At 36.7% G+C, this 24,748-nt stretch overlaps 1 protein-coding gene across 8 annotated transcripts in view; it reads left to right on the forward strand.

Annotated features, from left to right (window-relative positions):
- The window catches only part of INPP4B (inositol polyphosphate-4-phosphatase type II B), an 842,030-nt gene that overhangs the window by 367,429 nt on the left and 449,853 nt on the right, over window positions 1-24,748 (forward strand). For all 8 annotated transcript variants that reach the window (XR_003608999.2, XM_028102335.2, XM_028102336.2 and 5 more), the window contains one exon: window positions 21,216-21,281. The gene's annotated coding sequence lies outside the window, so the exon portion shown is untranslated. The remainder of the gene's footprint in view (window positions 1-21,215; window positions 21,282-24,748) is intronic.

Below are 24,748 nucleotides of genomic sequence, written 5' to 3' on the forward strand. Positions count from 1 at the left end.
GTATTTGGAAACCTTCCTTCCTCTTCTATCTTTTGGAATAGTGTGAAGAGAGTAGGTATTAACTCTTCTTTAAATGTCTGGTAGAATTTACTTGTGAATCTCTCTGTCCTGAACTTTTATCTTTTGGTAGTTTTCTTGATCACTGACTCAATTTCATTACTTACGACCAGTCTGTTCAATTTCTATTTCTTCCTGGTTCAGTTTTGGAAGATTTTATGTTTCCAGGAATTTATACATTTCTTCTAGGCTGTCCAGTTTGTTGGCATATAATTTTTCATAGTATCCTTTTATAATCCTTTGTATTTCTGTGGTATCAGTTGTTATTCTCCTCTCTCATTTCTGATTTTATTTGTTTTGATCCTTTCTCTTTTTTTCTTGGTGAGTCTGGCTAAGAGTCTGTCCATTTTATCATTTCAAAGAACAAGCTTTCGGTTTCATTGATTTTTTCTTTTTAGTTTCTACATCATTTATTTCTACTGTGATCTTTATTTTTTCCTTTCTTCTACTCATCTTGGGTTTGTTTTGTTTGTTCTTCTTTTTCTAGTTCCTTTAGGTGTAAGGTTAGATTATTTATTTGAGTTGTTTCTTGTTCTTGAGGTAGGCCTGTATTGCTGTATACTTCCCTGTCAGAACTGTTTTTGCTGTGTTCCAGAGATTTTGGACCATTGTGTTTTCATTCTCATTTGTCTCCATATATTTTTTTAGTTTCTTCTTTATTGCTTCATTGACCTATTTGTTGTTTATTATTGTGTTGTTTAGTATCCACATGTTTGTGTTTTTCCAGTTTTTTTTTCTTGTGATTTATTTCTAGTTTCATACTGTTGTGGTTGGAAAAGATGCATGGTATGATTTCAATCTTCTTAAATTTATTGAAACTTGTTGTATAGCCTAATACGTGATCTACTCTGGAGACTGTTTCATGTGCACCTGAAAAGAATGTGTATTCTTTTGTCTTTGGATGGAATGGAATGTTGTGTATATATCTGTTATGTCCATCTGGTTCAATGTGCCACTCAAAGACAATGTTTCCTTATTAATTTTCTGTGTGGGTGATCTATTTATTGATGTAAGTGGAGTGTTAAAGTCCCACACTATTATTGTATTACCATCAATTTCTCTCTTTATGTCTATTAATATTTGCTTTATGTATTTAGCTGCTCCAGTGTTGGATACATAAATATTTATAATTGTTATATCCTTTTGTTGGATTGATTCTTTATTATATGTAATGCTCTTTTCTGTCTCTTGTTACATTCTTTATTTTAAAGTCTATTTTATCTAAGTATTGCTGCCCATGACTTTTTTTCACTTCCATTTGTATGGTAAATATTTTTCCATCCCTTCACTTTCAGTCTGTATGCATCCTTAGGTCTGAGTTAAGTCTCTTCAAGGCAGCACATAGATGCATCTTGTTTTTTTGTATCCATTCTTCCACTCTGTGTATTTTGATTGGAGAATTTAGGGAGGGAACTTACATCTAAAGAAGTTAGTGATAGATATGTAGTTATTGCCATTTTTAAAATTTGCTTTTGGGTTGTTTTTGTAGTTCTTTGTTCCTTTCTTCTTCTCTTGCTCTTTTTCTTTGTGCTTGATGAGTAGTGTTTTGTTTGGCTTTCTTTCTCTTTATTTTTTTGTGTGTCTTTTATTTTTTGTGTTTTGTGTTTGTGGTTACCATGAAGTTCATATATAACATCCTAAGTAAATAGCAGACCATATTAATTATTTTTTATTTATTAGTCATTTAAGTTCAAATACATTCTAAAAGAAAGAAAGAAAGAAAGAAAGAAAGAAAGAAAGAAAGAAAGAAAGAAAGAAAGAAAAGAAAACAGAAAAAGAAAAAATCTTTTTCTCTTTTTCTTTTTCCTCTTCTCTTTTACTCCTTTCTCCACATTTTATGTATATGCTCTCATATTTTATACCTTTTCCTCATATTTTTCTTATGTCTAATTATGGCCATTTGTTTTCCATTTAAAGAAGCCCCTTTAACATTTCTTGTAAGGTTGGTTTAGTGGTAATGAACTCCTTCATCTTTTGTTTATCTGGGAAACTCTTTATCTCTCCTTCAAAACTGAATGACAATCCTGCCAAGTATTTTTGGTTGTAGGTATTTTTCTTTTAGCACTTTGTGTATATCATGCCACACCCCTCTGGGTTGCAAAATTTCTGCTGAAAATAAACTACTAGTCTTACAGGCTTTTCCCCTGTAGGTAATATTTTCTTTCTCTTGCTGCTTTTAAGATTCTTTCTTTTTCTTTAACTTTTGACATTTTAATTATTATGTGCTGTGGTATGGAACTCTTTGGGCTTATCTTATTTGGAACTCTCTGGGCTTCCTGGACTTGGATGTCTGTTTCTTTCTTTAGGCTAGGGTATCTTTCAGTTATTATTCCTTCAAATAACTTTTCTTTCTTTTTATTTCATTATGTTATGTTAGTCACCATACAATACATCATTAGTTTTTGATGTGTTGATCCACGATCCATTGTTTTCGTATAACACCCACTGCTCCATGCAGTACGTGCCCTCCTTAATACCCATCACCGCGCTAACCAATCCCCCCTTCCCCCTCCCCTCTAAAACCTTGTTTGTTTCTCAGAGTCCATAGTCTCTCATGGTTCATCTCTTCCTCCGATTTCCCTGCCTTCATTTTTCCCTTCCTTCTCCTAATGTCCTCCACGCTATTCCTTATGTTCCACAAATAAGTGAAACCATATGATAATTGACTTTCTCTGTTTGACTTATTTCACTTTGCATAATCTCCTCCAGTCCCATCCATGTTGATGTAAAAGTTGGGTATTCATCCTTTCTGATGGCTGAGTAATATTCCATTGTACATATGGACCACATCTTCTTTATCCATTCATCTGTTGAAGGACATCTCGGGTCTTTCCACAGTTTGGCTATTGCGGACATTGCTCCTATGAACATTGGGGAGCATGTGGCCCTTCTTTTCACTACATCTGTGTCTTTGGGGTAAATACCCAGGAGTGCAATTGCTGGGTCATAGTGTAGCTCTATTTTTAATTTTTTGAGAAACCTCCACATTGTTTCCCAAAGCAGCTGTACCAACTTGCATTCCCAACAGTGTAAGAGGGTTCCCCTTTCTCCACAACCTCTCCAATGTTTGTTGTTTCTTTCCCTGTCCATTTTTGCCATTCTAACTGGTGTAAGGTGGTATTGCAATGTGGTTTTGATTTGAATTTCCCTGATGGCTAATGATGATGAACATTTTTTCATGTGTCTGTCAGCCATTTGTATGTCTTCTTCGGAGAAGTGTCTTTTCATATCTTCTGCCCATTTTTTGACTTGATTATTTGTTTTTTGGGTGTTGAGTTTGAGAAGTTCTTTATAGATCTTGGATACCAGCCCTTTATCTGTAGTGTCATTTGCAAATATCTTTTCCCATTCTGTGGGTTGCCTCTTTGTTTTGTTGACTGTTTCCTTTGCTGTGCAGAAGCTCTTTATTTTGATTAAGTCCCAAAAGTTCATTTTTGCTTTTGTTTCACTAGCTTTTGGAGATGTATCTTGAAAGAAGTTGCTGTGGGCGATGTCAAAGAGGTTACTACCTATGTTCTCCTCTAGGATTTTGCTGGATTCCTGTCTCACATTGAGGTCTTTCATCCATTTTGAGTTTATCTTTGTGTATGGTGTTAGAGAATGGTCGAGTTTCATTCTTCTGCATGTGGCTGTCCAATTTTCCCAGCACCATTTATTGAAGAGACTGTCTTTTTTCCATTGCATGTTTTTTTCCTGCTTTGTCAAAGATTATTTGACCATAGAGTTGAAGGTCCATATCTGGGCTCTCTGTTCTGTTCCATTGGTCTATATGTCTGTTTTTGTGCCAGTACCATGCTGTCTTGGTGATCACAGCTTTGTAATATAGCTTGAAATCGGGCAACGTGATGCCCCCAGCTTTGTTTTTCTTTTTCAACATTTCCTTGGTGATTTGGGGTCTTTTCTGATTCCATGCAAATTTTAGGATTGTTTGTTCCAGCACTTTGAAAAATGTCATTGGAATTTTGATCGGGACGGCATTGAAGGTATAGATTGCTCTGGGTAGCATAGGCATTTTAACAATGTCTATTCTTCTGATCCATGAGCATGGAATGTTTTTCCATCTTTTTGTGTCTTCTTCAATTTCTTTCATGAGTGTTCTGTAGTTCCTAGAGTAGAGATCCTTTACCTCTTTGGTTAGGTTTATTCCGAGGTATCTTATGGTTTTTGGTGCTATTGTAAATGGAATCGTTTCTCTAATTTCTCTTTCTACAGTTGTGTTATTAGTGTATAAGAAAGCAACTGATTTCTGTGCATTGATTTTGTATCCTGCCACATTACTGAATTGCTGTATGAGTTCTAGTAATTTGGGGGTGGAGTCTTTTGGATTTTCCACATAAAGTATCATGTCGTCTGTGAAGAGAGAGAGTTTGACTTCTTCTTTGCCAATTTGAATACATTTTATTTCTTTTTGTTGTCTGATTGCTGTTGCCAGGACTTCTAGTACTATGTTGAACAATAGTGGCGAGAGTGGGCATCCTTGACATGTTCCTGATCTTAAGGGAAAGGCTCTCAGCTTTTCCCCATTGAGGATGGTATTTGCTGTGGGTTTTTCATAGATGGATTTTATGAACTTGAGGAATGTTCCCTCTATCCCTATACTCTGAAGAGTTTTAATCAGGAAAGGATGTTGTATTTTGTCAAATGCTTTTTCTGCATCAATTGAGAGGGCCATATGGTTCTTCTCCCTCCTCTTATTAACGTGTTCTATCACAGTGATTGATTTGTGAATGTTGAACCACCCTTGCATCCCGGGGATAAATCGCACTTGGTCATGGTGGATGATCCTTTTAATGTATTGTTGGATCCTATTAGCTAGGATTTTGTTGAGGATTTTGGAATCCATATTCATCAGGGATATCATTCTGAAATTCTTCTTTTTGATGGGGTCTTTGCCTGGTTTGGGGATTAAGGTAATGCTGGCCTCATAGAATGAGTTTGGAAGTTTTCCTTCTGGTTCTATTTTTTAACAGCTTCGTTAGAATAGGTATTATTTCTTCTTTGAATGTTTGGTAGAATTCCGCAGGAAATCCATCAGGCCCTGGACTCTTGTTTTTTGGGAGGTTTTTGATCACTGCTTCAATCTCATTACTGGTTATTGGCCTATTCAGGTTGTCAGTTTCTTCCTGTTTCAGTCTTGGTAGCTTATAGGTTTCCAGGAAGGCCTCCATTTCATCCAGAGTGCTCAGTTTATTTGCACAGAGTTGTTGATAATAATTTCTAATAATTGTTTCTATTTCCTTGGTGTTAGTCGTGATTTCTCCCCTTTCATTCATAATTTTATTAATTTGGGTTCTTTCTCTTTTCTTTTGGTTAAGTCTGGCCAATGGTTTATCGATCTTATTAATTCTTTCAAAGAACCAACTTCTAGTTTCATTGATCTGATCTACTGTGTTTCTGGTTTCTAATTCATTGATCTCTGCTCTAATTTTAATTATTTCTCTTCTCTTAGGCATCGTTTGTTGCTTTCCCTCTAGTTCTTTAAGGTGTAGAGTTAGTTGGTGAATTCGGGATTTTTCTATTTTTTTGAGTGAGGCTTGGATGGCTATGTATTTCCCCCTTAGGACCACCTTTGCAGTATCCCATAGGTTTTGGACCGATGTGTTTTCATTTTCGTTCTCATTGATTTCCATGAATTGTTTAAGTTCTTCTTTGATTTCCTGGTTGACCCAAACGTTCTTGAGCAGAGTGGTCTTTAGCTTTCAAGTGTTTGAATTTCTGCCAAATTTTTTCTTGTGATTGAGTTCCAGTTTTAAAGCATTGTCGTCTGAGAATATGCAGGAAATAATCTCAATCTTTTGGTATCGGTTAAGACCTGATTTGTGACCCAGTATGTGGTCTGTTCTGGAGAAAGTTCCATGTGCACTCGAGAAGAATGAGTATTATGTTTTTTTAGGGTGGAATGTTCTGTATATATCTATGAGGTCCATCTGGTCCAGTGTATTATTCAAAGCTCTTGTTTCCTTGTTCATTTTCTGCTTAGATGATCTGTCCCTAAAGATATATCCAGACTGAAAGTGAAGGGATGGAGATCCATCTTCCATGCCAGCGGACCTGAAAAGAAAGCTGGGGTAGCAATTCTTATATCAGACAAATTAGATTTTAAACTAAAGTCTGTAATTAGAGACACAGAAGGACACTATATCATTCTTAAAGGTTCTATCCAACAAGAAGATCTAACAATTGTAAATATCTATGCCCCCAACATGGGAGCAGCCATCTACATAAGCCAACCATTAACCAAAATAAAGAGTCATATTGATAACAATACATTAATTGTAGGAGACCTCAATACTCCACTCTTAGCAATGGTCAAATTTTTCTACACTTTTCTCTATCTCTTCTTCTTCTGGGATCCCTACAATGTGATTTTTTTTTTTTTTTTTGCTTGATGTTGCCCAAAAGATTTCTTAATCTATCCTTATTTTTTTTTAATTATTTTCTCTGTTTCCTGTTCAGGTTGCATGCGTCCATTACCCTGTCTTTCAGATCACTGACACATTCTTCTGCATCCTCTAATCCAGTGTTGAGTCCTTCTGGTGTGAGTTCTATTTCAGTTACTGTATTCTTCAACTCTGATTGATTCTTTTTAATATTTTCTAGCTCTTTATAGAATGTCTCACTGAGGTCTTCCATTCTTTTCTCTTTTTCTCCCAGTGAGTATCTTTACTCTCATTACTTTAAATTCTTTTTTTTTAAGATTTTATTTATTTATGTGAGAGAGAGAGATAGTGAGAGAAAGCACGAACAGGGAGGAGAGGGAAAAGCAAGCTCCCAGCTGAGCAGGGAGCCCAACACAAGGCTCAGTCCCAGGACCCTGAGATCATGACTGAGCTGAAGGCAGACACTTAATGGACTGAGCCACCCAGGTGCCCCTATTTTAAATTCTTCAACAGACGTTTTATTTATCTCTGTTTCGTTTAATTCTTTTTCTGAGATTTTTTTCTTGTTCTTTCTTTTGGAGCATAGTCCTCTGTCTCCCAATTCTCTTTGACTTTCTGTGTTTGTTTCTACAGATTAGGTGAAAGAGCTACTTTTCCTAAAGTTGAAGGGGGTGTTCTGGCATGTGGGTGGCCCCCTATGCAGACTGTGTGTGCTTGGTGACTTTTGCTGGCTGGTTGGAGCGATAGCTATATATTTTCATTACTCTTTTAAACCATGGCTTTTTATAGAAAGAACTAAAGAATTAAAAATAATGAAGTAAAAGAAGAAAAGGAAAAAAAAGGAGAAGAAAAGGACAAAACCAAAAAGAAAAAAAATAAAAATAAAACAAGACAAATTTTAAAAAGTAAAGCAAAATAAAACAAAACAAAAAAACCACACAACACTGCAGCTTGTTTTCTGTGCCCTAGCACCCCAGAGCAACTGATTGAGCTTGTGGACCTGGGCTCACTGAGGTCACAAGCTCACTGTGAGCTGGACCTTGTTCTGGTCTGGGCTTTGAAGGTAGTGGGGAGATAGCATTCCCACAGTTCCTTGGCCCTTTTATTTATTTTTTTATTTTAAAAAATGCTTTTTGAGATTTTATTTATTTATTTGAAAGAAAGAGCACAAGCAAGGGGAGGCGCAAAGGGAGAAAGACAAGCACACTCCCCGCTGAGCACAGAGCCCAATGTGGGGCTCAATTCCAGGACTCTGAGATTATGACCTGAGCTGAAGTCAGATGCTTAACTTACTTAGCCACCCAGGTGCTCTTCCTTGGCCCTTTTAAACCACAGGTTTTTTTTGTTTGTTTGTTTGTTTGTTTTTTCTGTGCCCCTGCACAACCAGGGCTCGTATGGGCTTGAGGATCCTGGACTTGTTGAGGTCATTATCTCCCTATGATGATCCACCTCCCCAGTTATGGCATTGGAGCCATCTCTTATGGCATCCAGATGCTACTCCAGCCTGAGCTTTTAAGGGGGAGCGGGGGAGAGTGTTCCTTAAGTCCCTCAGCCCTTTTAAACTGCAGCTTTTTTTCTATGTCCCAATGTGGCTAGGACCAGTGTGGGCTTGTGAACTCTACACTTGCTGAGCTCACAAGCTTTCTATAATGATCTGACCAGCCAGTTATGGTATTAGGACCCACTAACTATGGCATCTAAACCTGCCCTTTAGGGTTTCCAAGCCCTGCTCTAGTCTGAGCTTTTTAGGTTGAATGGGGGAGAGCATTCCCATAGCTCTGCAGCCTTTCAAATCCTGGCTTCATTTTCTGTGCCCCAGCACAAGTAGAGATGGTGTGGGTTTGTGGACCCTGGGCTTGCTGAAGTTGCAAGTTTACTGAAACAACTGGACTTGCCCAATATGGTGTCCAGACCCTGCTCAGGTCTAAGCTTTTAAGGTGGGGTAGGAATGTAAATCATGTCGTTCTCCAATTCCTCTGACCTGGAGGGCCTTCCTGCAGCTCCTCTGCCATTTGGCAAAGTTCTAGTATTGTCTCTTTTATAGGCTAGTTGCTTTTAAACCATGGCCTTTTTTTCTGTGCCCAAGGACGGAGGGATCGGTTTCTGGTCCCTCAGTCTATCCCTCTCCACTGCCATTCTCAGCGTCAGGGGTGGGGGTTCCCTTTGTTACTGTATCTCTGTCTCTCTTGCTGTTCTCTTGCTGTTCTCTCTATCTTTGGTTGTTCAGTAGCTGTTCAGTCAGCCCTCAGTTCTTCAGGAGGAATTCTGTTAATAGGTGTAGTTTGGTGTGTTCCATGGAGGAGGAAAGTTCAGAGTTTTCCTACATTGTCCTCTTGAACAAGAACTTCTTCTCTCTGTTTTTCTAGTAGAATGATCTGTCTCTAGTGTTCATTCCCTCTGCTGTTCTCTCACAATTGGGAGGAAGGTTCAGATGAAGATTAAACAGTTAATCTGCTTTTTAAATTGGCCCCTTTTGTTGTTTCCTTTGTGTAGCTCAGGTACCATTGCCTACATCTGAGTATCTTCTTTCCTTTTGATTTTGGTCCAGACCTTTGTTTTTCTAACATACTCCTCTGATTTTTTTGTTAGAGAGACTCCTATAGTGAGAGATATGAAGCCATCCATCTCTGGATCTACCAAAAACATCTCGTATTCATGCAAATTTTAATTACCTTCACCTTCCTAAATGAGATAACTATCTCAGAGGTACTTTGTCATATAATTAGACAACATCTAATCTAGGTTCAGAGCTCTATCATTATCCTCCTTGGATTTTCTTTAGTATGTCTCCTCTAATTTGTTCTTTTGGAGTCATAGTACATAGATGTCTTGAACATGTGCCTATGGGGGGAGTAGTATGCCGAGAAACTGGCTCTCTAGAAAACAGAAGTCCAAATTTTGCCCATTTTCCAGGTATAAATACTCCCACCATGGCTGATTTCAGGCTACTAAGAGAATGTCACTAAATGCAGATTTGGGGGTAAATCTCACAGGCTGGATCAGCTGCTTTGGTGCAGCACTGTTTCCGGAAACTGCAATAGCAACCTTCCAGTCTACAATCATAGAGCTACACTGAAACTAACCCAGTAGTGTTCTGAACTTTTGACACTGATATGAGTCTCTGTTGCTCAAACATAACCCCAGCTACTGAATCTCTTCCTAGAACAATCAGGATTTTCCAGTCATGGTTTCACGATTGCACACATTAAGAAATCTGCAAAAGCATGTATCTCAATAGCTTCCTAGGTCCCATTTCCCTTAAGAAGTCATTCCAGTCTGTTCTCAGTTCTTGACCCTTTGTTTGGCCTTGTTGTATCAGGCCTTCACAAGCTCTATCTAATGTGGAAACAACTAAAGCAAGGATAACACTGATACTGTTTTTAGGCACAGCCCTTGAATATACTAAATGCTTAAAAATGCTAACTTCTATCATTAGTTTTTGTATAATTATTTTATTCTGCACTTCGAATCTACCATTTTAGAGGACAATATGTGGTATCTCCTAAAATCTTTCCTTTCAAAGGAAGCAGCCTATGAGCTTTAGTCCATCCTTTCTTTGTTTCATTTTGTTCTGTTTTGTTTTGACCCTAAGTCTTAAGGGTTGTCTTTGGTGGGCCATAACCATGAATTTACTGTCTGTAGCTGGCTCTTTTCCTCCAATATTTTTTTTAATGTGTTTTTATTTGTTTTGACATTCATTGAAAATAATCTTGCAAATTGTTTTGGGGCAAAACATTTTATTCCCAGATGATACTCAATCTTTTGGGTATTTTGAGGGTTTTCCTGTCATCTCACTCTGCCTGTCTTTCCATGTTTTGAAAGATAATTTTTAACAGGTGACAGTTTATGGCATTTGACTGGTAGTATTTACTGCTTGTGCATGAAGCTCCTCAAAAGAGCAAAATTTTAAAGCTGTATTATCTCAAAATTGATAGAGCTAGTTGAACTTTAAACAACAAAAATATGTACCTTTTTTCCTTACAATATTATTGTTTTCCTGTATTATACTTGCCTATAATTTTAATCCACAACATGCATTTTTTCCCTGGGCTTGTAGTAAGGGACTTGATCAACAATCACTAGGATTCTTGTACGTTATTGACTTTCTCTATTTTAATTTAAAATGATTTCCCAACTAATACCCACATATTGCTGCCATATGTCTTTTTCTCTAATATTTAACTATTTCCTTTGTTTCCTCACTCTCATGAGGGTACTAAAGGTAATGTTATTATGATGATTATTACTTTGGAGCTCACTCACAGTAATCTCTTTTACTACTTCCTCTGCACTAAAATACACAAAATGCAATAGATGGATGTTTTCGTCTTGAGAAGTTTTAACTACTTTTTCCAGGAAATAGATCCCAGTCCTCTCTAAACTTTCCAGTGCTAAATCATATACTTACCAATTTATTTGGGGGTAATTAAAATCACTAATCTCTTTGTGTTTTTGTCTGAAATGTGGTTTAACAATTTTACCTCAGATTCAGTAGAATTAATCCTGTTTTCCCCTAAGCTGGTGAAATCAAATCATCTGTGAGCTTTTTAGAAATGCAAAATACTGCTCTTATACTGACTGAGACTCTTGAGTCCTCAAGTAATTCTGGTGTACAACATGTTTAAAAACAACTTGTTTAATGTATAAATCAGTTCACCTTTTTAATTATTCACTCATTACCATTTTAACCACTTAGTATATAAAAGGAGATACAGTGTGCAGTCAGAAAAAGCAGATTAATATAACAACATACAAATAAATAACCACCATAACATAAATAAAATGAGAGTTCCAAGGAGGGAGAATTCTGGGGGGCATAAAGATGAGAAGGCTTTGTTGGGTTGGTGAGGTTCTAATGGGTAGCCACCTGATGAAAGGTGCCTCCAGACAGAGGAAGTTTGCAGAAGCCACAAAACAAAAGCCATTTTGAAAATGGCTGAGACAAAACCCACATAGAGAATGTTCTGAATGTAAGCCTAGGGAGTATTTTTATACTTTTATTATATGACTGTGAAAATAAAACCCCAAGAAATTCCCTTTTCTAATACGACTTTTGCCCTGAAGATGTTTCTGATACTTCTCAACACAGAACTACATTTCCCTGGACTTCTGTTGTCTGTCCTCCCTAAAGTGCTTGCAGGTTATAATTACCACATTCTTCTGATTATCCTCTTGTCTTCAATTATTTCTGCCAATTTTACCAAAGCCCTGATTACCAAATCATTCATTTTACTTCCTTCATTATTTAGTTTCTAGCTTTGGTATAGACAAATGTATGCAACCTTCCTTGGACTAATTGAGCCTCATAATATCTTGATGGTGGAGACTGTGATGGAGATGGTCAGCTGGTCCATCAGAGATCCTGGCTCCTTCCCAAGGTATAGCATTATGACTGTTCAACCCCACTTGCACCCAAGGGAATCATGTGACACTTCCAGACCTGTCCCATAAAAGGCTCTCATGTGAGCCTCATTCTCTCTTTTCCCTCATTTCCCTGCTGGATTTCCATATTCTGGATGACTAAGCCACTTGCCACAAGATGATGGAGCCTCTCTCAGCCCGGGTTCCTGAAGGACTTCATAAAACAGGCCTCCTTCCATATCCTCCTCAGCCAAAAATTGGATCTAGAGATAATACAAACAAGATTGAGATTTTATGGTTAGCTATTACAAAAACTAGCATTACCATAACTTATACAAGAATCCAGTATTTTTTAAATGAGTGAATTAAAGGATAGGATTTTCAGTTAATATAGACACAGATTTTGTCTTCACTTATATCTATGTAATATTTCTGTATTTTTTAGGTGGTGACAACTCTTTTCTGTGAGCATGGGGCATACAGATCTGTCAGGTTCCAAGAACAGAAAAAAATGTATACCTGGTGGCAATCAGGAGGATAACTAACAATAGTGTATTTTTCTTTAATTTCGATACCACTGAATGCTTCTCCTATTCATCAGTTGAAGGAAATCTTAATACAAATAACTCTACATTGTTCAACAGTTTTATTTTAATTTTACTTCGTTGTATAGCTAGGACTTAGGAATCTAATTCATTATAAGAAATCAAGTAATCAAATGTTAGTAGTCTAAATTATCCCTAAAGGGACAGAAAGATCTGGATTTTATAGGTTACAAAGGATTTAGTAGCAGAACTAGGACTCAGAATTTGTATTTCCAGATTCCCAGGTTTGTACAGTTTTCACTATTCCATTTTGGTTATCTGCTTCAAGAAAAACAAAGCAGAAGTTTTCCTTTCCAAACACTAATGTCTGCATTTTGTATTGGGTTCCAAATTTCTTTTAAAACTATGGCCCACTGTAACTTTATTTTCCTCTGATGAGAGTCAAAGAAAAGATGAGTTTACAATCTGAAGAGAAATAATAGATGGTGTCTCTGATTTAGAATTTCACATCTCTGTTCCGGTGCAACAGGTTACCCAGGAGAATGGTAGACTGATGTAGAATCAAATTAGTAAGTGTATGGAGTAGATATAAAGGTCTTTTGAGCTGGATTGCTATGCAGTGAATCCAATGTACTGATATTGGGTATTTAAAATGGTAACATAAAGAATACTAAGATGTTGGACCTGCATTCAGGGGGAAGAAAAGGAAGCTTAAGGAATACATATTTTGACTCCGTATTAAAGAAGAACTTTCTAGCTGTCAAAGCTATCAGATAAAATATCTGATTTCCTTCCTGAGATAGTAGAAAAAATCATTGACTGTGACATCTTGGTCAGGGTATGTATGGGGTAGAGGTGATTTAAATGGTACATGAGGGATCCGACTCAGTGACATTTTTTTCCACAATAATCTTTACAGACCCTTTCCAGCTTGAGATTCTGAGATATACATGTAAAGTTTGCCATTTAATGCTATGAACTACTGATGATACATTATTGGTCAGATTTTCTTCTTTTTCTTAATGTATCATCTTCTCTCCAGTAATACACGCTTTTTCAAAGAATTTGAAAATTCAAAAAAAAAAGTTTGGAAAAAAGTAAAAATTCTACTGCAGTTTCACCATCTATATAATCAGGTTGCATAGCTGCAAATACAGAATAGACTCCAGTTAGTTTATAGAGAAAAAGAATTCAACTGAAAACATGAAGGAGGGCTGACTTTTCTATCAGACATAACAGGCATTGTGCCAATGACCTTCAGTGCTTTTAGGGGGCCAAATGTTTTAATTTCTTTTAAAAACTCAAGAAAAAAAGAAATTTTACTTTGAAAAAATGTTACTACATAATATATTTATCTTTATAGCAAAGTAGTCATAAGTTATAATTATATAATATATATGTTATATATGTCATTAGCTATAATTATATATACACACACTTCCCTGTGTGTGCGCGCGTGCGCGCGCGTGCACGCGCATGCGCTCTTGCACATGCACACACAAAAAAAGAAGGACTGATGAAGGCAAAAGTGTGTAGGGGCCATTAAAGCCTTGGGGCTCCTGCGTGGCTTAGCTGGTTAAACCTCTGATTCTTGGTTTCGGCTCATGTCATGATCTCAGGGTCATGAGATAGAGCCCCGCATGGGGCTTCTGTGCTCAGTGCGGAGCCTGCTTAAGATTCTCTCCGTCTGCCCTTCCCACCCTCGAATAAATAAAGAAAATCTTAAAAAAAAAAAAAAAGTCTTAATGAACAGAGGCTCAGGCTTGAGGGTGCCTGCTCAGGAGCTCCGAGGCCAGCCAAACAAATGAGCACCACTCCAGAACAAACCTCCAGTTACTGCCTCTGGCATAGCTTCCCTCACTCACGTAGCTGATGGGAGCCTGCGGGTAGATCATCTGGCCCCACTGCCTCGGAGAGCAGAAAGGTCAGCTCTCACAATGGATCTTCAGGTTCTGTGGATCACGTGCTTCTGAATTCAAGCTTTGTACAATAGTATCTTATCAGCAAAGCCTACGTCTCACGCTTCCAACCTTGCTTATACCACTTTAGGGATAATTTAGACATGTAAGGAATACCGGCATCCATCCTGGTGATGTATAAACTTTTAAGGTGGGGCATTTCCCAGATATAGGAGATGTGTTCCAAAGGTTCTGAACAGCCAAATTCACCATGCAAAAACTCCTGCCAACACATTGATATGTTAGCATCTAGACTTTCTGGTAGGCATAAGTTTTATTTTTACTTAATAGTCAAATGAAAGCCATATCTTCAATTACTGAATACTTATTGTATGATTGATACTGTTAACACTATTTGAATTATCTAATTTGATTTATAATTAAAAATAACAGCACTTTGAGATAGGCACTATTGTTACTTTTCCATTTTATAAATGAGGAAGTGAAGCTTAAAGAGGCTAAATAACTTGTTGATAGAGATAGTTAAGGATTAGGGAAAATGGAATTTTATGCTTAGTGATACCTGCTACACTACACCTGTTATGTACAAAACATACAACTGTAAATCCTGCTTTTTACATTTAAAATTTTGGTATAAGCCTCTTTAAGCCTGAATTTTAAACTTCTTTTTAAAGGTTATATAATAGCCCAACAAACTAATATTACACAGCATTTTTGAAGAATTCTCTTTCTGAATATTTAAGCTGTTTGTACATTTTTCCTTTTGAGTCATATTGTAGTAATTCTTTGGATATACATTTTTTTCTTTATTTAAGATTACTTCCTTGGAATAGAAATACATATTTAGAACTACTAGATCAAACAGTCTGAGAGCATTTTTTGAGAAGCTGGCACCACACTTTTATTTACTTTAATGATGAAGAAACAGGCTCGTTAAGTCTTCTGTTCAACATTTATTACATTTATTGTATGTCTTCTAAGTACTCGGCATGGTACCTGTAATACCATGATGAATATTTGATAGTCACTTATTAAAAGGGTATTACAGTTTACTGGTGTTAAAATAGGGTGTGCCCTAAATGAGCATCTTGTGTTAATTATATATGTTGAGAATGCTTCCTAGATTTTCTGGGACAGAAAATACCCCTGGAGCTCCTGGGGGTTGAAAAGTGCATTCAAAGAAATTTCAAATGGCACTAAGCATGAAAGTTTTTTCTCCTTTGCCGATTTGTTAGATGAAATATTGTCAACCATTGTTTTAATGGTTATTTCCTCGAGCACTAATGAGGTTGAATGTTTTTCCATATGTTCATTAACGACTTGTTTCTTCATTGTGAAGTATCCTTTGATGTTTTGGTATTCAGTATATATATAAAATAAATTTTTGGTGCATTGCAACTGTTGCAAATAATTTTGGATCTGCTTTGCTTTTTGTTTTTTGTTTTGTTTTGTTTTTTAATGTAGGGAAGTTTTTTACATAGTTCAATCCACCAGGCATTTTCTTTTTAACTTCTTTTAGCACTTACAAGCTTCAGAAGTACAATTGACCTCTTCAAAAAGGCATATATTCAGTTCCATTTTTATTTATTTTTTATGTTGCATTTTATTTGTATTAATTCTATGATACATCTGGAATTTATATCTCTGTCTAATGGCACATATTTGATTTTATTACAAAAAGTTAGGCAATTATCTCAATATTATGAAAAAAATCCTTTCCCTCTCATTAATTTTTGGTGTTGATTTTATCATACACTGAATTTAGGTTTCTAGCACATATGCATCCATAGAGTCCTATGCCCATTTGTCTCAATTTCTACCATAATGAAAACAGTTACTAATTTTTCTCCATCAAACTTTCTGAGGGCAGGAATTGTGTTGTCCCTTTAAGGGACATATTGCTTGGTATATGACAGGCATTAAATATTTGTTGAATGAAGGCATAAAATAGGATGCTTCTGGAATTACCTATATTTTCACACTAATTTGTACATAATTTCTAAGCCAGTTCTGCTTGTGTTAAATGTGTCACAACAATGTATTTTATCAGTAGAGTAAAACTTCCCTTTAATATTCAAGTTCAGAATTTTTGTTATGATCCATGGCTATTTCTTCAAATGAACTTTAGAAAGTTTTAACAGGTTCCGAAATTACTCCCATTAGAATTTTGATTGGAATTATGCTAAAAATATAAATTAATTTGGGAATAAGTGATATTTATCTTGTAAATACTTTCCTATTCATGCATTTGTTATAGTTCCTTATTTTTCTTTACAGCTTTTTATAATTTTCTTTACCTAATTATTCAAAGTAGCTTATTGATTTTGCTGTTACTGCTACAGTGATTCAAGATTACTGATGCTATCAGGAGTTGCATTCATTTATTTTGAAAACTTTACTTTCTGTTTATTGCTATTATATGGAAAGTTATTGTTACAAATTTACCTCACATCCTGAGACTTTTCTTGAATCATTTTATTAATTTTAATAGAATTTTTTGTAGTTTTTTAGTTAATGTGAAGATCATGTTGAGAATAATCTCATTGTCAGCTAAATTTTACTTTGCCTTTACAGTAAGGGATGGGAATTGGGGAACTAAAGTAAGATTTTGAAAACCTGCTTTTGGAGGTAGAATTAAATTTCACATCTATTCTAGAGACAGTTAATTATTTTAGATTCTAGTAGCTATATGTATATCATATGTGAGGCAAGCTTTTTTTTTTAGATGTTTTTGAGATTTAATATCAGAGCAGTGCATAGTTATATTGTAATCTGGAAGACTCACTTTTGGACAGAACAATGGATGGAAAAATTTCTCAAATATTTGATTCTCTGCATTGGTACTAATTAGTGGTTATATTCTACGTATATTTAGATATTTGGACTATTAGTTTCTATTGATACTACAAGCCAATACACATAAAGCTAGAAAAACAAAAAAAGTCAGGACAATTTAAAGGGTTGAATTTCTGGATCAACCAAATCAGGTTACATGTTGTACGTGTCTATATTGATTTAATGAAACCTGGTAGTAATCTCCTTTTTACTCCCCACAGAAAGAAAGCACCAGGTTCACCTTTCCTCTTGAATATCTATGAAATCTACCCCTCCCTATCCTTACCAGCACTGCTTTAAATTAGGTCTTGGTCATCTCTTGCTAAAGCTTTGTAATAGCCCCCAAATTAATCTCTCTAATGTCTTACTCCTCCAGGCTATATTTCTCACAGCTACTCACTATTCTGTCTAAAACACAAACTTGATCATCTTATTTCCTTGCATAAAATCTTTATAGTTTCGGGGTGCCTTGGCTCAGTCATTTAAGCAGCCGATTCTCGATTTTGGCTCAGTTGATCTCGGGGTCACGGGAAGTCTGTTTGGGATTCTCCCCCTCTCCCTCTGCCCCTCCCCACCCCATGCTCACTCATTCTCTCTCTAAAATGAGTCAATAATCTTTAAGAAAAAAGATTATAGTTTCAACATCTCCTGAAAGCAAGGTCTAATCCTTAACATGGCATACAAGGCCTTCCCAAAAAGGCAGCCTGGCCTAGTGGTTATGAGAATGAGTCGTAGAACTAGGACTGCTTGGGTTTGAAGACAGGTTCTGCTCCTATTAGCTGTGTGGCCTTAACTAAATATTTACAACAGCCTACAAAACGGGTAGCTTTTATTAATATTATATGGGTTCTCCTTTACTTCCTGTACTTACTTTCTGACTGCTTTGCAGTTACCCAAGGGCATTTTGCAGTTTTGTTTCTCTGTTTTTTACCTGCTGGATCTTTCAGGGGATGAATGTGTGTTTTTCAGAACTGATGAGGACCTTCCAATCATACAATTTCCTGACAGACACAGCGTGCTCTCTCCCTGATCTTTTCTAAACTCCATTCTACTCCACTCCTGCCTTTGGCATAATATCCCCAATCCTCTCACTGATGGGGTTTCTTGACCTGGACTCACCCAGACTGTCTGGGAACAACAACAAGGCACCTCAAGTCCAGCTTTCTTTCATGGGGCAACATGGAAAAGGCAAATAGATAGCTTTGAATTTAGCTATATGGCTGTCACACCAGGACACTGGGGTAGAAGGAGACAGGATGTGAAGGATGAAAGTATCATTCAGGGCCACAAAGGGAATGGATAGAGGAACCAAAGAAGGCACCAATCTCGATAGCATAAAGTGGAGCCCAATAAAGACTATTCCAATTTTTGTAAAGATTTTAGTTTATTTGACAGAGCGGGAAAGAGCACAAGCAGGGGGAGGGGCAGAGGGAGAAGCAGACTCCCCGCTATGCAGGGAGCCCAGGACCCCGGGATCATGACCTGAGCCAAAGGCAGATGCCTAACTGACTGAGCCACCCAGGTGTCCCTATTCCAATTTTCTTTTAATATTCCATATTTTAAATCTAGTCAGTAATGTTCAATTCAGCTTAACATCCAGAAATTGTTCAAAATAGAATTTTACATTTTCAACTTAAAAACAAACTTTTATGACCTAATTAAGGCATAATGATCTACTTGATCATGTATTGTGAAGGTGATGATAAGTGTTAAATAAGGCTTTTGATTGGCATTAACTCTGTGAGGTGTTTATTTAAGGTGACCATACACTTTGGTGGGTTTGGGTAAATACTGGTTCTTGCTACATGATGAGAACTGACGAGGGATAACACCATAATGGAGACAAAACGAGTCTGAAAGATTCAGGCTCACGTAACACAGTTGGTCCTTCTGCATCAGAAACTTTTCTTCTTTGGACTTGCATAATCATCTGGTTTGCATTTGATGTATTTCATCATCACTGTGTGAGGTGTTGCCCTCACTGTGTATGCGCTACTTGTATTTTTAAATGTTATGTCAAGGGATTGTTTGGACACTACGGGTCATAGGAGAGTGCGTTGACCTCTGTACGTCCACATTGCAAGGTAGACTCATTACCTTTACAGATGTAATGACACCTCAAAGTATCAAGAGGTGTGCAGTCTATATAAGTGATAAGAGCAAGACTCTGTCATCCACTGTATGTACAACAGAGTACAATGCTTAGTCTTGGGTGGGTTAAAAGAAAGATAAGAGAATGAATTACAGTTTTGTTCAAGTGTTAGAATAAAGCTACTACCTCATACACCTAATGGCAGTGACTAATTACAGCAAAGTACTTTTTGCAAAGTCTACCTGAATAAAGGTTAACTATAGCAAACCTATGACTCTTCTACGTAATTGGTAAATTATTTTTATCTTTTGTGTTTAGAAATCAGTAGATGGTTTTCATTTTCTGTAGTAGCAACTGAATGACTAGCTTCATGCTTTCTCCTATTCTGAAACTATTTTTTCTAGCACTTACCTTAAAAGCAACTCTGGATCTAGCAAGCTAAAAAAAGTCAGAGATCTTAAAAAAAATTGTGATAAAGTGTTTTATTTTCCCCAAATTAAGCAATACCTGGTGTGATTTAAAGCTGACTCTGTAATTTTCAGCCCCCATATTAAAAATCAGTTAGAGGGGTCCCTGGGGGCTCAGTTGGTTAAGTGTCTGTCTTTGGCTTAGGTCACGATCCCAGGACCCTGGGATCGAGCCCCGCATCAGGCTCTCTGCTAGGCAGGGTAGTCTGCTTCTCCCTCTCCCTCTGCCCCTGCTTGTGTTCTCTCTCTCATTCACTCTCTCTCTCAAATAAATAAATAAAATCTTTAAAAAAATAAAAAAAAACAAAGATAAAAACCATTTAGAATGGTGAGAGATATATGAGAACATAAGTGAGAAAATCTTGTGTCACATCTGCATTATTTACAAGGCTGCAGGAAAGTTTGTTTTGAATAAAGTATAATTGTTAAAGAACAACTTTAACAATAAAAGTTGTTATTACTCTCTTTTTGGCTGATAAAATGAAATCTTGGTAATTAATGTTTACAATTTGAAAATTATTCCTGATAATAAAATAAGAAAAAGAACCAAGTGGCATTTTTTGGTATACTTACTGAATGACAGATAACTACAAATATTTAGATAAAGAACATGAAGTAATTGGTAAAATATATAAAATGCCCAGTCTCTGGAACCAGAGCGTTAGGTTCAAATTTAAATACTGACACTTAATCTAGTCATGGGACTTTGATTGAGTTGCCTCACCTTTCTTTGCCAATTTCTCTGTCTATGAAAGGTGGGTCATAATAGTACCTACCTTACAGGGTGTTATGTGGGGGGCTGGAGGGGGAGTCCCCAAGACCACCTTCAGGCTTGATGATTTGCTAGAACTCCCGGGATTCAGAAAAGCCATTACACTCCTAGTCATGATTTATTACAGTGAAAGGAAACAGATTATGATTAGCAAAAGGGAGGCAAAGTCCCTCTGCCAACTTCCAGGTGCTCCTTCCCAGGGGAATCCCATGGGGATGAGCTTCATTCTCCCAGAAACAATGTGTGACAATTTGTGTGAAGTGTGGTCCGCCAGGGAAGAAGCTCAGCCGAACTTTGGTCTCTTGAGTTTTAATGGGGGGGTGGGGGAGGTCAGTCACTAAGCATGCAGCACCGGATGATTAACCTCAGCTACTCAGGCTTTAGCCTCCCCCCGTCCCCAAGCAAAAACAGGTGTTCACCATAAATGGATCTGGTCAAACTGAAAGAGCATAGGCCAAGGCCCAGGCTACGAAAACTCTCTTATCAGGCAGACTATTTCAAGAGCTCAGAGGTTATTTTCCAGAACTGGCCAAAGGCCAGTCTTGAAGACAAGCCTTTCACTGGAATGTGCAGGGTTAACCCTTGCCTAACCAGTGGTGATGAGTTAGTCCCCGTAGAGGAATATAAACAAGAAATAGCTATGTCCCATGATTTTGTGATGGTAAGCCCTCAAGTTTGGAATGATGGGCATTACGAACCTATGAAATATTTTAGCTAGGTCTGAATTTGTAAGAGAAGTTCCCACTGAAACACCACATTCTAACATTTTATTCTTTGTGCTTTACAGAGCTCTGAAGTCAGCAAAGCAATAATCGAAGAGCAGAGCTATTTGAGGACTACAACAGTAAAGCAGGTACAAGAATGATTCTCAGTACTTAACACATAACACTCATTTAGATTGATGAATAATTCAATCTTATAGTCCTTATTATTAAAAAAATATTTTACAAAAATGCTAATTCGGTGTCTTAGAATATGTGTGACTATATATTATAGATGGCTGACCATATCCTAAAGAGGAATTGATTTCCATGTATACACTAAATTAATTTTGAGTTTCAGGTAGGCCAGGCCTAGATAGAAATGTGAAGGAATTAAATAATAATAATAATAATATTTTTTATTAAATCAACATATATTCATTAAAGGCCTATAATATGGCAAATACTCATCTGTGAGGTAATTGGTGATTTTATAGAACTGAACAAAACAGGATGGCCCACTGCTGCCCTTAAGGAGCTTACAGTCTTGTGGAGGTGACATGAAATAAATAAGCAGATATCAACATATGAAAAAAAAACTGTGATAAGTGCAATGAAGAGACATAGCAGTTTGTGGGAGAAAGTATTGGGAGACAAGGAAGGAATCTATTGTGGACTGGCTAAACAGAGGGTATTTCTCTGGAAAGTAACATTTAAACTAAGAGTTAAAATATGAGGCAAAGAGTCCCAGGAAGATGGAATAGCAGTGAATAAAAAAAATAATTGATAAAAGGATAATAAAGTCACAAATGTAGAGAAAGATATAAGATGAAGCTGGGTTGATAATTGGATGAAAAAGAATATGGGAACTGGCCCTGTCCCATGGGGCCTTACTGGCCATGGTAAGGGGCCTTTGGACAAGGTCTGCTGGGCTACTTTCTGCACTTGGCATTTCTGTGAATTGTCACTTAGTCTTCTCTCCTGACCCCCCTGAGTAGAGATGCTTTCAGATCTACCACCTGACCCTACCTTCCTGCATCTGCCAAAGCACTGTGGAAATGTCTTAGGATTGTACAAAGAGATTCTCAATGTGTTCACGCTTTTGAATACTAGTTCCATGACATGTACCGCATAAAAATGGTTTTGGGTCAAGAAATTTTGAAATTTTCTGAATACTATAACACTTGCAGGAGCTTTAATATTAGAGGTTTTGAGAACCTATAATAAATAGTAAATAACCAAACATATATGTTTATATCTATATGTATGTGTGTGTGTACCTTTATTTAACCTGGTATTTCCCAAAGCTATTTTTCAGGATTACATTAGAAAATGTTTCCAAAGTTTCCTTCTTGGAAATATGTATTTTAAGAGTTTCCTTATAGTTCTGAGGCTGGTCTGCTTTTAGGTAATTTGACCTATTCAGTGGCTATGCACATTAAATGATGTTAGATAATTTAGTAATTTACTAGAATCTAGGTAATTCAAGCTAGAAAAAAAATCTGTTTGCTTCAGTGGTTTAGCTTTTTCAGGCAGAAGATTTTTCTTGACCTGAATTATATGGTTAATTGCTTCAAATCCTGATTATACTTTTCATGTGAAAATAATATGGAGTAAAGGCTTACTAAATAATTCTCATTATCAGTATTGGTAATATTTGTTCTCTTAAATCAGGCAAAGGAAAACCATAAAAAAAAGGTTTGCATCTCAGCTGCTCTGAACCTTATTCCTTTCCATTGAAATTATCTTATTCTCCTTGATTTGTACAATTCTCATAATTTAAAAAAGTCTTAAAATGAGGAAAATGACTTGGGGTAGTGCCTACTTTAGCACTTAAGAATGATTTGATTTTGTATAAAATGTGGAGATTTTGTATTTATAGCAATAAAATTTCAAGAGCCAGAATATTAGTGTTAACTTACACTTATTCCAAAAGAGAGGTGCTGAGAAGCATCTGTGTTGGAAAGGGCATTGACTTTTTTATATCAATTCAGCATTTCTCAATTCAGTTAACTATTCTAAGACAATAAGAAAAACACATGAAGAATTCCCTGGGATTTCATAACTTAGAAACAAAAAGCCTTGTTTCATCCCCAGAAAGACAAGAGACAGCTGTCCTTTAATTACTACTCTTGCCATTTGCTTTCTACTAGAGATGTCTCAAATTTGGAATCTAATTAGAAATCTTAATTGAAATGGCAGGGGAAAAAAAGAAAAAGAAAAGAAAGAAAAAGATCTACATAAAAACATGAAAGTACGGGTAAAAATAGAAATTGATAATATCTTAGCTAGATTGAATGAGTCGGCCTCTGGGGAACATGTTATCTGGCATGAAACTGAACTTGCTGTTTTTTCTTTCAGGAAGAATTTTCTCGACCAGATGACTAGTCTTCTAATCTTTATCAATTGTAATTTCTAGGGACTATATTTTGCTCAGGGTAGAGACAATGGTTTTAATGTGTTGAGGCCTGAGTTGAATCGCTGTTCCCTAACTTATTCCCTGTCTGACCTTGCACACATTTTCTAAACATATGCAATCTCAGTTTACCCATCTCTAAAATGGAACTTTAAATCCCATGCAACATGGTTTCTGTCTTCCTTGTCTTTTGACTTACACACTGACTGATATATAGTAGCAGATCTAGATCTATCAGGTTCTAGAAAGGAAGGAAAGAAGAGAAAGAAGTAACAGGGAACAAAACTAAATTTGAGAATACATAAAATAATATCTAGCACAGAAGAGTGCAAATACAAAACATTCAGAAAGTGTTTGTTGATTCTGTACCCTGGAGGCAAACACTCAAAACCAGATTCATTAATCCCTTTACTCAAACTTCTTTTTTTTCTTGTAGATATATTGGATTCTGGTCTGCAGATTGTAAACCCCACTTTAAAAGCATAGTGACATATTATTTCTGAATTACAGCACTTTGCATGCTGTTAGGCATGATAGTTGCTCAATTAATATTTGCTTAATTGAGTGAAACGGTGAATTAACAGTGCCGGAAAGAGGATAAGCCACATTGTCCTATTTCCATTACGGTGTTTGTAAACACCGTATCTAACATCCTAAGCAAAAGCGGTTGTCCTCTCTGTGAATGATTTCAGTGATAATGCACCCACTTCCTGCTGCTTCTCCATGCACTCTGCTCCCATCAGATTAGCCAATTTCCTGTTGCTTATGCATAGTCTGCATTTGTGGCTTTTTGTCTTTGCCTTCATTACCTTTATTTTCAATATTTTCTTTTTTGTCTTTCATTCTTGCTTTCTTCTTTTTCCCTCCCTTTTATCTATCCCCACATTTTTGATGTACAAATCTCTCAAAGTCCAATTAAATATCATCTCTGTGAAGCAGTCCCAGGTATGTCCTGAGATAACTATCTTAGCCCCCCTTTTGTTTGTTTGATTGTTTGTTTGTTTGTTTTCAGGCACTGTCCCTTATTCCCCATCTGTGGAAAGTAACTCTGACACAGAGCCAGTGAAAGCTCAGCTGCCTATGTTAATGGCTCTTTTCTTCTATTCTCTACTCCATCCTGTTTCCTTTTACCAAAAAACTCACCAAAGGGGTGAACTTCTGGCAGAGTTTACTGCTTGCTTCCACACTGGTATCTGGGCCACT

The sequence above is a fragment of the Eumetopias jubatus genome, unplaced genomic scaffold (assembly GCF_037043125.1).
Source record: "Eumetopias jubatus isolate StellerSeaLion01/CBP00866 unplaced genomic scaffold, mEumJub1_p1.0 scaffold_2, whole genome shotgun sequence".
Taxonomy (NCBI): domain Eukaryota; kingdom Metazoa; phylum Chordata; class Mammalia; order Carnivora; family Otariidae; genus Eumetopias; species Eumetopias jubatus.